The sequence below is a fragment of the Erinaceus europaeus genome, chromosome 5 (assembly GCF_950295315.1).
Source record: "Erinaceus europaeus chromosome 5, mEriEur2.1, whole genome shotgun sequence".
NCBI classification, from domain to species: domain Eukaryota; kingdom Metazoa; phylum Chordata; class Mammalia; order Eulipotyphla; family Erinaceidae; genus Erinaceus; species Erinaceus europaeus.
In genome coordinates, this window is record NC_080166.1 from 69,285,232 (window position 1) to 69,298,480 (window position 13,249).

Sequence of the window (13,249 nt, forward strand, 5' to 3'; positions counted from 1 at the left end):
TCTTCCTCTGGCAGGCCAATTATACGAATGTTACTTCTTTTGAGATCATCCCATATGTCTCTGTTGTTGTTTTCAGTGTCTCTCAATCTCTTTTTAAGCTCTTTCACCTCTTTCTTAGTTTTCTCTAACTCATCCTCTGTCTGACTAATTCTGTTTTCTGCTTCTGTTAGTCTGCTTTCCCTTGCCTCAGCTTCTTTCTTCATTACAGCTATTTCAGCTTTCAGTTCTCTAATTGTCTCAAGATAATCGGTATTTTCCTTGGGGGTCTCAACTGTTGTTTCCCTAATACTGCCATTCCTTTCCTCCAATGTTGTTTTCATTTCTGTGATTAATAAGTTTATTATTGCTTGCATACTTTTCTTATCTATGGTTACTTCTGACTGATTTGTGGTTTCTTCTGGGCTCTTGTCTTCATTCATTGGGGTAGCAGTTTTATTTGTTTTTAATCTACCCATTTTTTTTTTAATTTATGTGTTTCTCTCTCTTTTTTTTTTTTTTTAATGCTCAGTTGTTCCTCAGTTGTTGTGTTTTGAGCACAAGTAACACTGTACTAAATACCTTTATGACAATTGCACTCACCAACCTCCGGAATAACCGTAGCAATTGAAGTAAGTATTGAAGGAGTTTAATCGTTACCAGTTAGCCAAACAATTTCTCCAGTCCGTGAAAAAATAGTAACCAAATCCCAGTGAAGAAAGAGAAAAGGAAGAGAGGATAGCAAGAATAGACAGTTATGCAAATCTACTATCCAGTGTATATTCTAAGGGTAACAAGAGTGTAAAGGGAACTAGAGCAGAGATACACACATAGAGAGTCCACTCTGGGTCAGATTTCTTCCCCAAAGTAATTCACAAATTCAGAAAGGCAAAGAAGAAAGAAGTGTATGACAAGATTAAAAAAAAAAAAAAAAAAAAGAGAGAGAGATAGAGAGAGATAAGAGAGAGAAAAGGGAGAAGATAAGAAGTAGAGTTGTAATTAAAGAGCAGTGCGAGGAACTTCCCAAATGTGTATCAGTGAATTAAAAAAAAAAAAAAAAAAAGGAAAGAGGAAAGAAAAAAAAAAAAAAAAACCTGTTTGGTGGTATGGGGTATCCTGCTAGTAGCTGGTCCCAGGCACTGCTTATGGGGGGGGGGGGGGGGCGGCGTGAAGGATGTATGCTTGAAAATTAAAAGGAAGAAAAAAGAATTTTTTCCCCTACTCTAATTCTTAACCCAAATTAAGTTATAGAAACATCCTTGGTATGACCGTTATGGCCCCTTATTGGCTGGCTTGCTAAAGGCAGAAAATCCTATTGTTTACACGAGATGTGTCCGGAGCTCAAAGGCTAGCCGCTTCTGCTTCTCTGGGCGCCATCTTCCGGGAAACCCCGCCCTCCAGACTTTTTTAAAGGATTTCTCAAAAATGAAAACTAGCTCCAAGTCCTTTGATCCAATGAGAGCTATACTCAAGAAGTCTTTGGATCCACCCTCAGGGTCGCGGTGGACCCTAGCGACCCCCAAGAGGCAGCCCCCGAGCTAAAGTGCTCTCTCCGGGTCCTCTGCCCGCCGCGCTCTGCAACTGGCGGCGGAGGAGCCGCCTTCCCGGGCGGGCGGAGGACAATGCCCGGCGCACTCGCCTTGCCTGGCGCCGCCTGGGAATTCTGGAGCCCCGCTAGTCCGTGTCCCCTTTGCTCTAATTGTTAACCCAAATTAAACTGTAATCACTTCTTTGGTGCTCCCCCCTTGTTGACTGGCCTGCTAAAGGCAGAAAATCCTACCTTTGCCGACGATGCTATCAGAGCACTCGCTGTTAGCGACTTCTCAGGCCGTCGCCATCTTACCTCCCTCCAGCCTCATGATTTTTTATACCTACTCACTGTGAAATGACTATCACAATCAAGCTAATTTGCACTTTCATTTTTCAGCTTTATTAAGATATAGTAGCAAAAAATCATAAGATTTTTTTAAAAGTATACAATGTGATGATTTGATAGGCATTGCATTGTGAAAGAATTCCCAGTTAATTAACACATCCATCACTGTACAGGTTATCATTAGGTTTATGCAGGAAGAATGCTTAAGCTCTACACGTTTAGTTAACTTTAAGTATAAAACGCAATATTACTAACTGTAATCACCATGATATACAATAGATCTCTAGTAGGAAGGCTTAATGTTACTTAAAAATCTGTATGATTTGACAAACATACTCAATACCCCCACTATGCCAAGGTCTGGCAGCCAATAAGATTCACACATAGATGGAATCTAGAGGGGAAAAAAGGGGTCAGTACTATAGAAACAGAGTAAAGAGGTGGTTGTTTGTAAATTTTTCATTTTGCAATATGTTTGATGGTCTTCTAAATTCAGGACTTACACTTCAATGATTTGTAGACTATTACATTGCCAGTAGTAAATAGAATATTTGTTCTTATTATTTTTTATTATCTTTATTTACTTATTGGATACAGATAGCCAGAAATTGAGAGGAAGGGGAATATAAAGAGGGAGACAGAGACACCTGCAGTCCTGCTTCACCGCTTTATGCATTGTAACATATCTACACAAACAGGTGCACAACAATCTGGTCCCTGTATACATAATATTTGAATACTTCATTTATTATTACTAATTATTCTGATAATCTCTGAGCCTTTACCACTTGGGGCCAACTTTTTCAGAGAAGAAGGATGAGATAGGGAGGAGGGGGAGGGAGAGGGGTAGAAGAATAGGAAGAGGGAGAGGGAAAGAGAGAGAACGAGAGAGAGGGGAGAAAGAGGAGAAAGAGAGAGAAAGAAAGAGAGAGAGAGAGAGAAACACGGCACTGAAATTTCCTTCATTGTGATAGGGATCCAGGTCCAAGTCTTGGTCATTCACGTGCACTCCTTAAATACCATTTTAAATAACATTGTATTGAACCAACATTGCTAGATTCTATGCTAATGACAAATGTCTCTATTTTTTTTTCTAGTCTTCTACCTGTTGCTACATTTCCCATGCTTACCAAAAGTAAAATTCCTTGAATATATTCTAAAATTTAGTTCTATGAAGTATATAGACCTCAATCACAAATAAGTTCATCCAGCCCACTTCACATATATACTCCAGCAATGCTAGACCTATTTCAAAGATGGGAGTCAGATTTACTCAAGAAAAGGATATGGAGTATACTAGAGAGAAGTCATGGATGATTTCTTGAATTTGCCTCCTGAAAATCTGGTGTTACATTTACTTAATGGGAAAAAAACTCTACCCTGTGGTAGAAATTATTCAGGTAGATATATAATTCTGATATTCAGAAGACAAAACTGGCATATAACAGAATTACAAGAGCATTCTTCCTTGAAATTCCCTCAAAAATAATTTTTAGTTCACCTCTTTAAATCTCTAAAGCTGAAGATGGATTTGGCTATATCTTATTTCTCATTGTAGCTTCCAGTCAGTTGACTTTCATTCTTCTAAAATTTTGTGTCAGAGTCTTAAGAAGATAGCTATAATATAATGGAAATTTGGATGGTTTTACCATAAATGAGAAGGGTTAATGATCTCCACAAAATATGATATATATATATATATATATATATATATATATATATATATATATATATAATTTTATTGCACTTGAAGACTGCCCTTTCCAAAATCTAGTTGCTGAATTCTATGAGATATATTTTTTCCATTGGTTTCATCCTTACTCCATCTCTGCCAGTCACTAGAGTGGTAAGCTATAATTACTGGTAATTTTAATAATTTGCTTGATTTAACCTTTCCACTAATACTTGTTATCTTTTCAACTTAGTAATTATGATATCTATATTCTAAAAACTCTTTCAATATCTAAGGCAGTGTTTCCAACAAATTTGAGGTTCTTTCTCTTCACATTATTCTTTCTACCTTCTATATACACAAGAAGATATTAGTAAATTTAGGTATATACAGTACTACTTTTACTTAATTTACTTCTGGCTGGTGTCTGGAGCTGCAGATTTTGAAAAGTTCTGTCATCTTAATTGATAAAATTGGCTTTCTGCATCGAAGAAATAATGTGGTCTATGCTGAGCTTTCAAGGATGATCTGATATTAGCATTTTACTCATAGTAGGCAGAGAGTGCTTTGAGAAAATGAAACTTACATAAATGAATCAATCACAATCTATTATACTCTACCCACTTGTCTAAAAGTATTCTTTCTTGTAACTAATATGAACTCTTACCTAAAGTGTTCTGACTAAATCTAATAATTTTACTTGTGAACTTGATATTTCTTCCCTCACCTTTAAATTCAAAAGTTGCACAATTATTTAGTTCTCTTCTGTATCAAAATTGTGTTTCCTCCCACTGTAAACATTCCATCTACTTAAAGATAAACAAGCTTGTAAAGTTTGTGCGAATTATTTTACTATTTTATAGAATTATTCTTCAAATATGGTTCAAGTCTCCATTATGATCTTAATACATTTTTCCCTAAATTTTCTCTAAGCAGGTATTTCTGCAGTAAATATCTTCTTGTCAATGTCAAATATGACCATTATGTTGTTTTATTGACTGTTGCTTTCAATTAATGCAATAGTTAACTGTAAATTCTCATTTTAAAGGAATGATTCAGCACTTAATAATTGATCATCTTCTCCTCCTGATATATTATTTCTGCTTGGTTTACAAACATCTTCCTTTCTGTCCTGAATTTAGTGGTAACTTTTCATTCCTGCTATCTGAATTGTTTTCACCTTGATCTGTTCATTTTACAGTGATTGCTAGATCAATACTTGGGACTTATTTGGCTCTGTTGAGCTATTTGGTCAACAGATATATTTACCGCTTGTTTCCTGCTCTGTATCCCAGAAACCCAATATCTCTGAATTGCTTGTATCTTCTGTCCTTTAGTTTCTAGTTGAATTTACTTAATGGAAACACTGATAAGAGTGTTTCAAGATTTTGTGATTGGAATATCTACTTTAAATTCCTGATTTCCTGGGATGACTCTTTCCTACAAAGGCAAAAGTTTCTCTGAAAAAAATGACCTAACATGTATTCACTTCACTTTTAAGTAGTCACTTTTCTGTTCCCCTTTTAACCTAGACAGAGATAGCTATATAATGATATTTAAACCAATCTGGTGCTCCTCCATTCCTAGTGATATGGCTCTGTGTCCTGTAAAATAAAGATGTAGATGACTGCATTATCCTTGAAAATGTTGACCTCTTCTTGTACATAAAACACTAAGAAATGAAAAATATACCATTTTGATTAGCAAAAGAAAAATATAGCTTATCTTTAGAGAATAATGCTCTTTTTATTTAATCTGACAGTACAGTAAAAGGTTTACAAGCATTATGTCTTTCAGACTTCTTATATAATTCATTTTCTACTGGGTGCCTTTATACATGAATTTTCTCCATTTATAGTATCAGATTCAGTCTTTATCCTCCTTTTGATTCTTTTTGACAGTGTCAACATACTTGATGATATATTAAGCTATTTATCAACAGTACCTCAAATTTATAAATGTCTTGTAGTGAACTGTATGTAGATAAATACATAGATATGCCTACTATGTTACTTAAATGCCATGTAGAAACCCATATTTAAGAAAGTCTACACTATATCATTTTTAGCCTATTAAACCCAGTTAAATTTACCCATGTGCATAGAATTTTGCTTCCTATAAACAAACACCTACCAATTTGTGACATTATAGCCTACACATCTTTATAAAATTAATGTATTATTTTAAATAATTTACATACTCACACAATACTGTTAATTGAAATTAAAAATATTTCAGATACATCATTAAAACCAATATATTATAAAAAATTTAAAAAAAATCAAAAGCCCAAAATAATTTTTAAGTTTCGAAGTTACTATTATAAAATTTACAAGTACTATGATTTTGGAGTCTGAGAAAAATCAATAATTAGTAGTATTGTACTTATAATCCCTACTCAACTATTTATCTTAATAATATATATTCCTTTTTGGACAAACTATATAATACTGAAAAAATAAAGCATAAAAATATATAGTGCTATAATTTTAGACATATCTAAAAAAGATGGAGTGAGTTGGAAAAGACTGACCATCCCATCTGGATGCCAATCTAAGTTCTATCTTAGATAACATGAACTAGCCATGATGTGACAATCATACCTGAAAGAGAACTCAGTATGATAAACTCTGTAACATAATCATCTTACTTCCTCAAAGAGTGTAGAGAGTGAAGGTGTTCCTTCACTTAGTAGCCAAAATGACGAGAGACTATGGTGTATATAACAAACAGAAAAAAGTTTCTAGAAGAGTAAGATTTATAGATACTTTCAGTGAGTTACTTTTCAGTTTGCAAATGTTGTCTTAAGTACCTTTTATATAAAAGGGATTTGTTTGAAGCTAAAAGGAAAAAAAAAAAAAAACAGAGACAGGTAGAAGATGGCGGACTGAGAAACTGCTAACAGCGTGTTCTCTAATCACATCTTCTAGAAACGGTAGGATTTTCTGCCTTTAGCAGGCCTGTCAATAAGGGGTGACACCAAAGAGGTGATTATAATTTAATTTGGGTTAAGAATTAGAGTAAAGGTGACACGGACTAGCGGGGCTCCAGACTTCCCAGGTGGCGCCGGGCAAGGCGAGTGTGCCCAGCATTGTCCTCTGCCCAGGAAGGCGGCTCCTCTGATGGTTGCAGAGCGCTGCTGGGCGGCCGGCAGAGGACCCGGAGAGAGCACTTTATCTCGGGGGCTTTCTCTTGGGAGTCTCCAGGGACCACTGCGACCCTGAGGGCGGATCCAAAGACTTCTTGAGTACAGCTCTCATTGGATCAAAGGACTTGGAGCTAGTTTTCATTTTCAAGAAATCCTTTAAAAAAGTCTGGAGGGGGGGGGTTCCCGGAAGATGGTGGATGGAGAAGCTGCTAGCCGCTGAGCTCCAAACACACTCCCCTGGAAACAATAGGATTTTCTGCCTTTAGCAGGCCAGCCAATAAGGTGTCCTTAGACAACAAGGAGGTGACTATAACTTAATTTGGGTTAAGAATAAGAGTAGGGAAAAAAATTCTTTTTTCTTCCTTTTAATTTTCAAGCATACATCCGCCCCCCCACCCCCCATAAGCAGTCCCTGGGACCAGCTACTAGCAGGATACCCCATACCACCAAACAGGGTGTTTTTTTTTTTTAATTCACTGATACACATTTGGGAAGTTCCTTGCACTGCTCTTTAATTACAACTCTTTTTCTTATCTTCTCCCTTTTCTCTCTCTTATCTCTCTCTCTCTCTTTTTTTTTTAATCTTGTCATACACTTCTTTCTTCTTTGCATTTCTGAATTTGTGAATTACTTTGGGGAAGAAATCTGACTCAGAGTGGACTCTCTATGTGTGTATCTCTGCTCTAGCTCCCTTTCCCCTCTTGTTACCCCTAGAATATACACTGGATACTAGATTTGCATAACTGTCTATTCTTGCTATCCTCTCTTTCTTTTTCTCTTTCTTCACTGGGATTTGGTTACTATTTTTTCACGGACTGGAGAAACTGTTTGGCTAACTGGTAACGATTAAACTACTTCAATACTTACTTCAGTTGCTACTGTAATTCCGGAGGTTGGTGAGTGCAATTGTCATAAAGGTATTTAGTACAGTGTTACTTGTACTCAAGACACAACAACTGAGGAACAACAGAGCATAAAAAAAGAGAAACACATAAATAAAAAAATGGGTAGATTAAAAACAAATAAAACTGCTACCCCAATGAATGAAGACAAGAGCCCAGAAGAAACTACAAATCAGTCAGAAGTAACCATAGATAAGAAAAGTATGCAAGCAATAATAAACTTATTAATCACAGAAATGAAAACAACATTGGAGGAAAGGAATGGCAGTATTAGGGAAACAACAGTTGAGACCCCCAAGGAAAATACCGATTATCTTGAGACAATTAGAGAACTGAAAGCTGAAATAGCTGTAATGAAGAAAGAAGCTGAGGCAAGGGAAAGCAGACTAACAGAAGCAGAAAACAGAATTAGTCAGACAGAGGATGAGTTAGAGAAAACTAAGAAAGAGGTGAAAGAGCTTAAAAAGAGATTGAGAGACACTGAAAACAACAACAGAGACATATGGGATGATCTCAAAAGAAGTAACATTCGTATAATTGGCCTGCCAGAGGAAGAAAGAGAGGAAGGGGAAGCAAACATCCTAGAGGAAATAATACAAGAAAATTTCCCAGACCTGAATAACAGAAAGGATATCAAGGTTCAAGAGGCCCAGAGAGTACCAAACAGAATCAACCCAGACCTGAAGACACCAAGCCACATCATAGTCACAATGAGAAGAAGTAAGGATAAAGAAAGGATCCTAAAGGCTGCAAGAGAGAAACAAAAAGTCACATACAAGGGAAAACACATAAGATTATCTGCAGACTTCTCCAACCAAACTCTAAAAGCCAGAAGGGAGTGGCAAGATATCTATCGAGCCCTGAATGAAAAAGGGTTTCAACCAAGGATAATATATCCTGCTAGACTTTCATTCAAACTAGATGGAGGGATCAAAACGTTCTTAGACAAACAACAGTTAAAGGAGGCAACCATCACCAAGCCAGCCCTGAAAGAGGTACTAAAAGACCTCTTATAAACAATAACATCACTATAATACTTGCAATATATCAGCAAATTTTTTTTTAGAACAATGGCACTACAATACATTAAATCCATAATATCACTAAATGTCAATGGCTTAAACTCACCCATCAAAAGGCACAGGGTGGGGGGATGGATCAGAAAACATAACCCAACCATATGCTGCTTGCAAGAATCCCATCTATCACAACAAGATAAACACAGACTTAAAGTGAAAGGATGGAAAACTATCATACAGGCTAATGGACCACAAAAAAGGGCAGGAACAGCCATTCTTATCTCAGACACGATAGATTTTAAATTAAATAAAGTAATAAAAGATAGGCAAGGACATTACATAATGATTAGAGGATCAATCAGCCAAGAAGACTTAACAATTATTAACATCTAAGCACTCAACGAGGGACCATCTAAATACATTAAGCATCTACTGAAAGAATTTCAAAAATACATCAATAGTAATACAATAATAGTGGGAGACATCAATACCCCACTCTCACACTTAGACAGAACAACAAAGCAGAGAACCAATAAAGATACAAGAGAATTGAATGAAGAGATAGACAGACTAGACCTCTTGGACATTTTCAGACTCCTCCACCCCAAAAAACTGGAATACACCTTCTTTTCAAATCCACATAACACATACTCAAGGACAGAACACATGTTAGGCCACAAAGACAGCATCAATAAATTCAAGAGCATTGAAATCATCCCAAGTATCTTCTCAGACCACAGTGGAGTAAAACTAACATTTAACAACAAACGGAAAAATATTAAAAGACATAGAATTTGGAAACTAAACAACATGCTCCTTAAGAGTGGGTCAGAGACTCACTCAAACTGGAAATTCAAATGTTCCTGGAAACTAATGAAAATGAAGACACAACCTATCAAAATATTTGGGACACAGCTAAAGCAGTACTGAGAGGGACACTTATAGCCATACAATCACATATTAAACACCAAGAAGAAGCCCAAATGAACGACCTTACTGCACACCTCAAGGACTTAGAGGAAGAGGAACAAAGGAACCCTAAAGCAACCAGAAGGACAGAAATCACTAAAGTTAGAGCAGAAATAAACAACATCGAAAATAAAAGAACCATACAAAAGATCAATGAAGCCAAATGTTGGTTCTTTGAAAGATTAAACAAAATTGACAAACCCCTAGCCAGACTCACCAAACAAAAAAGAGAGAAGACTCAAATTAATAGAATTGTAAACGATACAGGAGATATCACAACTGACACCACAGAAATCCAGAGAATTCTGCGAAACTTCTATAAAGAACTATATGCCACCAAGCTAGAGAATCTGGAAGAAATGGAACAATTCCTAGAAACCTATGCACTTCCAAAACTGAACCAAGAAGAACTACAAAATCTAAATGCACCAATCACAGACAAAGAAATTGAAACCGTTATTAAGAATCTCCCCAACAACAAAAGTCCTGGACCAGATGGCTTCACAAACGAATTCTACAAAACTTTCAGGAAACAGTTAATACCCATACTTCTTAAGCTATTCCATAAGATTGAAGAAACAGGAATACTCCCTTCCACCTTCTATGAAGCCAACATCACCCTGATACCAAAAGCTGATAGGGACAGAACAAAAAAGGAAAACTACAGACCAATATCTCTGATGAACATAGATGCCAAAATATTAAACAAGATCTTGGCCAACCGGATACAGCAACACATCAAAAAGATTGTTCATCATGACCAAGTGGGATTCATCCCAGGAATGCAAGGCTGGTTCAACATCCGTAAATCAATCAATGTCATTCATCACATCAATAAAAGCAAAGCCAAAAACCACATGATTATCTCAATAGATGCAGAGAAAGCCTTTGATAAAATCCAACACCCATTCATGCTCAAAACTCTACAAAAAATGGGAATAGATGGGAAATTCCTCAAGATAGTGGAGTCTATATATAGCAAACCTACAGCCAACATCATACTCAATGGAGAGAAGCTGAAAGCATTCCCCCTCAGATCAGGGACTAGACAGGGCTGCCCACTGTCACCGTTACTCTTCAACATAGTATTGGAAGTTCTTGCCATAGCAATCAGGCAAGAGAAAGAAATCAAAGGGATACAGATTGGAAGGGAAGAAGTCAAGCTCTCACTATTTGCAGATGATATGATAGTATACATAGAAAGACCTAAAGAATCCAGTAGAAAATTACTGGAAGTTGTTAGGCAATATAGCAAGGTATCAGGCTACAAAATCAATGTACAAAAATCAGTGGCATTTCTTTATGCAAACACTAAATCTGAAGAAGAAGACATCCAGAAATCACTCCCATTTACTGTTTCAGCAAAATCAATCAAATACCTAGGAATAAAGTTGACCAAAGAAGTGAAAGACTTGTATGCTGAAAACTATGAGTCGCTATTCAAGGAGATAGAAACTGATACCAAGAAATGGAAAGATATCCCATGCTCATGGATTGGAAGAATAAATATCATCAAAATGAACATTCTCCCCAGAGCCATATACAAATTCAATGCAATACCCATCAAAGTTCCACCAAGCTTCTTTAAGAGAATAGAACAAACACTACAATCATTTATCTGGAACCTGAAAACACCTAGAATTGCCAAAACCATCCTAAGGAAAAGAAACAGAAATGGAGGCATCACACTCCCAGACCTTAAACTATATTATAAAGCCATCATCATCAAAACAGCATGGTACTGGAACAAAAATAGGCACACAGACCAGTGGAACAGAATTGAAAGCCCAGAAGTAAATCCCAACACCTATGGGCATCTAATCTTTGATAAGGGGGCCCAAAGGATTAAATGGAAGAAGGAGGCTCTCTTCAATAAATGGTGCTGGGAAAACTGGGTTGAAACATGCAGAAGAATGAAATTGAACCACTTTATCTCACCAGAAACAAAAATCAATTCCAAATGGATCAAAGACCTAGATGTCAGGACAGAAACAATCAAATACTTAGAGGAAAACATTGGTAAAACACTTTCCCATCTACACCTCAAGGATATCTTTGATGAATCAAACCCAATTGCAAGGAAGACCAAAGCAGAAACAAACCAATGGGACTACATCAAATTGAAAAGCTTCTGCACATCCAAAGAAACTTTTAAACAAACAGAGAGACCCCTCACAGAATGGGAGAAGATCTTCACATGCCAGACATCAGACAAGAAACTAATCACCAAAATATATAAAGAGCTCAGCAAACTTAGCACCAAAAAAGCAAATGACCCCATCAAAAAATGGGCAGAGGAAATGAACAAAACATTCACCACAGAGGAGATCCAAAAGGCTAACAAACATATGAAAAACTGCTCTAGGTCACTGATTGTCAGAGAAATGCAAAGTAAGACAACACTAAGATACCACCTCACTCCTGTAAGAATGGCATACATCAAAAAGGACAGCAGCAACAAATGCTGGAGAGGATGTGGGGACAGAGGAACCCTTTTACATTGCTGGTGGGAATGTAAATTGGTACAGCCTCTGTGGAGAGCAGTCTGGGAAACTCTCACAAGGCTAGACATGGACCTTCCATATGATTCAGTAATTCCTCTCCTGGGGTTATACCCCAAGGACTCCATAACACCCAAACAGAAAGAGTTGTGTACTCCTATATTCATAGCAGCACAATTCATAATAGCTAAAACCAGGAAGCAACCCAGGTGCCCAACAACAGATGAGTGGCTGAGAAAGTTGTGGTATATATACACAATGGAATATTATGCAGCTATCAAAAACAATGAACCCACCTTCTCTGACCCACCTTGGACAAAGCGAGAAGGAATTATGTTAAGTGAACTAAATCAGAAAGATAAAGATGAGTATGGGAGGATCCCACTCATCAACAGAAGCTGACTAAGAAGATCTGAAAGGGAAATTAAAAGCAGGACCTGATCAAATTGTAAGTAGGGCACCAAAGTAAAAACCCAGTGGTGAGGGGTAGACATGCAGCTTCCTGGGCCAGTGGGGGGTGGGAGTGGGTGGGAGGGATGGGTTACAGTCCTTTGGTGGTGGGAATGGTGTTTATATACACTCCTAGCAAAATGTAGACATATAAATCAGTGGTTAATTAATATGAGAGGGGGAAATCAATTGTATGTCTCAAAGTTTCTCAAAAGACAAACTGAATCTTTTTAATATATAGGCTATGTATTTGATATGCGGACTCTCTCAAAAGCCTAGACCAAGTAGATTAGAAGCATCCAATAGCACAGCTATATACAAGATACTGGATACTGTACAGCAAACCATAACAAAGGGACTTTTCAAAGTTAACCCAATTAACAAATAATATGATGATAATATTAACTATCGATTGTCTTTTTGAACCCTAAGACAGCAGGAACCTCACATCTCCACTATAGAGCCCCTACTTCCCCCAGTCCTGGAACCCTTGGATAGGGCCCACTTTCCCGTATGCATCTCCCAATCCAAACCAAATAATATTGCATCCGCAGATCACAACCTAACCAAAGCAACGATTACCACCTCAACATGCTTCACCTCAGACTGTATCCAGAGACTTCACCTGTGGAATGACAACCCTTCAGCTTCATTACTCGGGTGAGACCTTTCCTTTTATAGTACACTCTAATTTCATCTCAGGTAGTTCACTTTCTAACAAAGTCCTATAACCTAG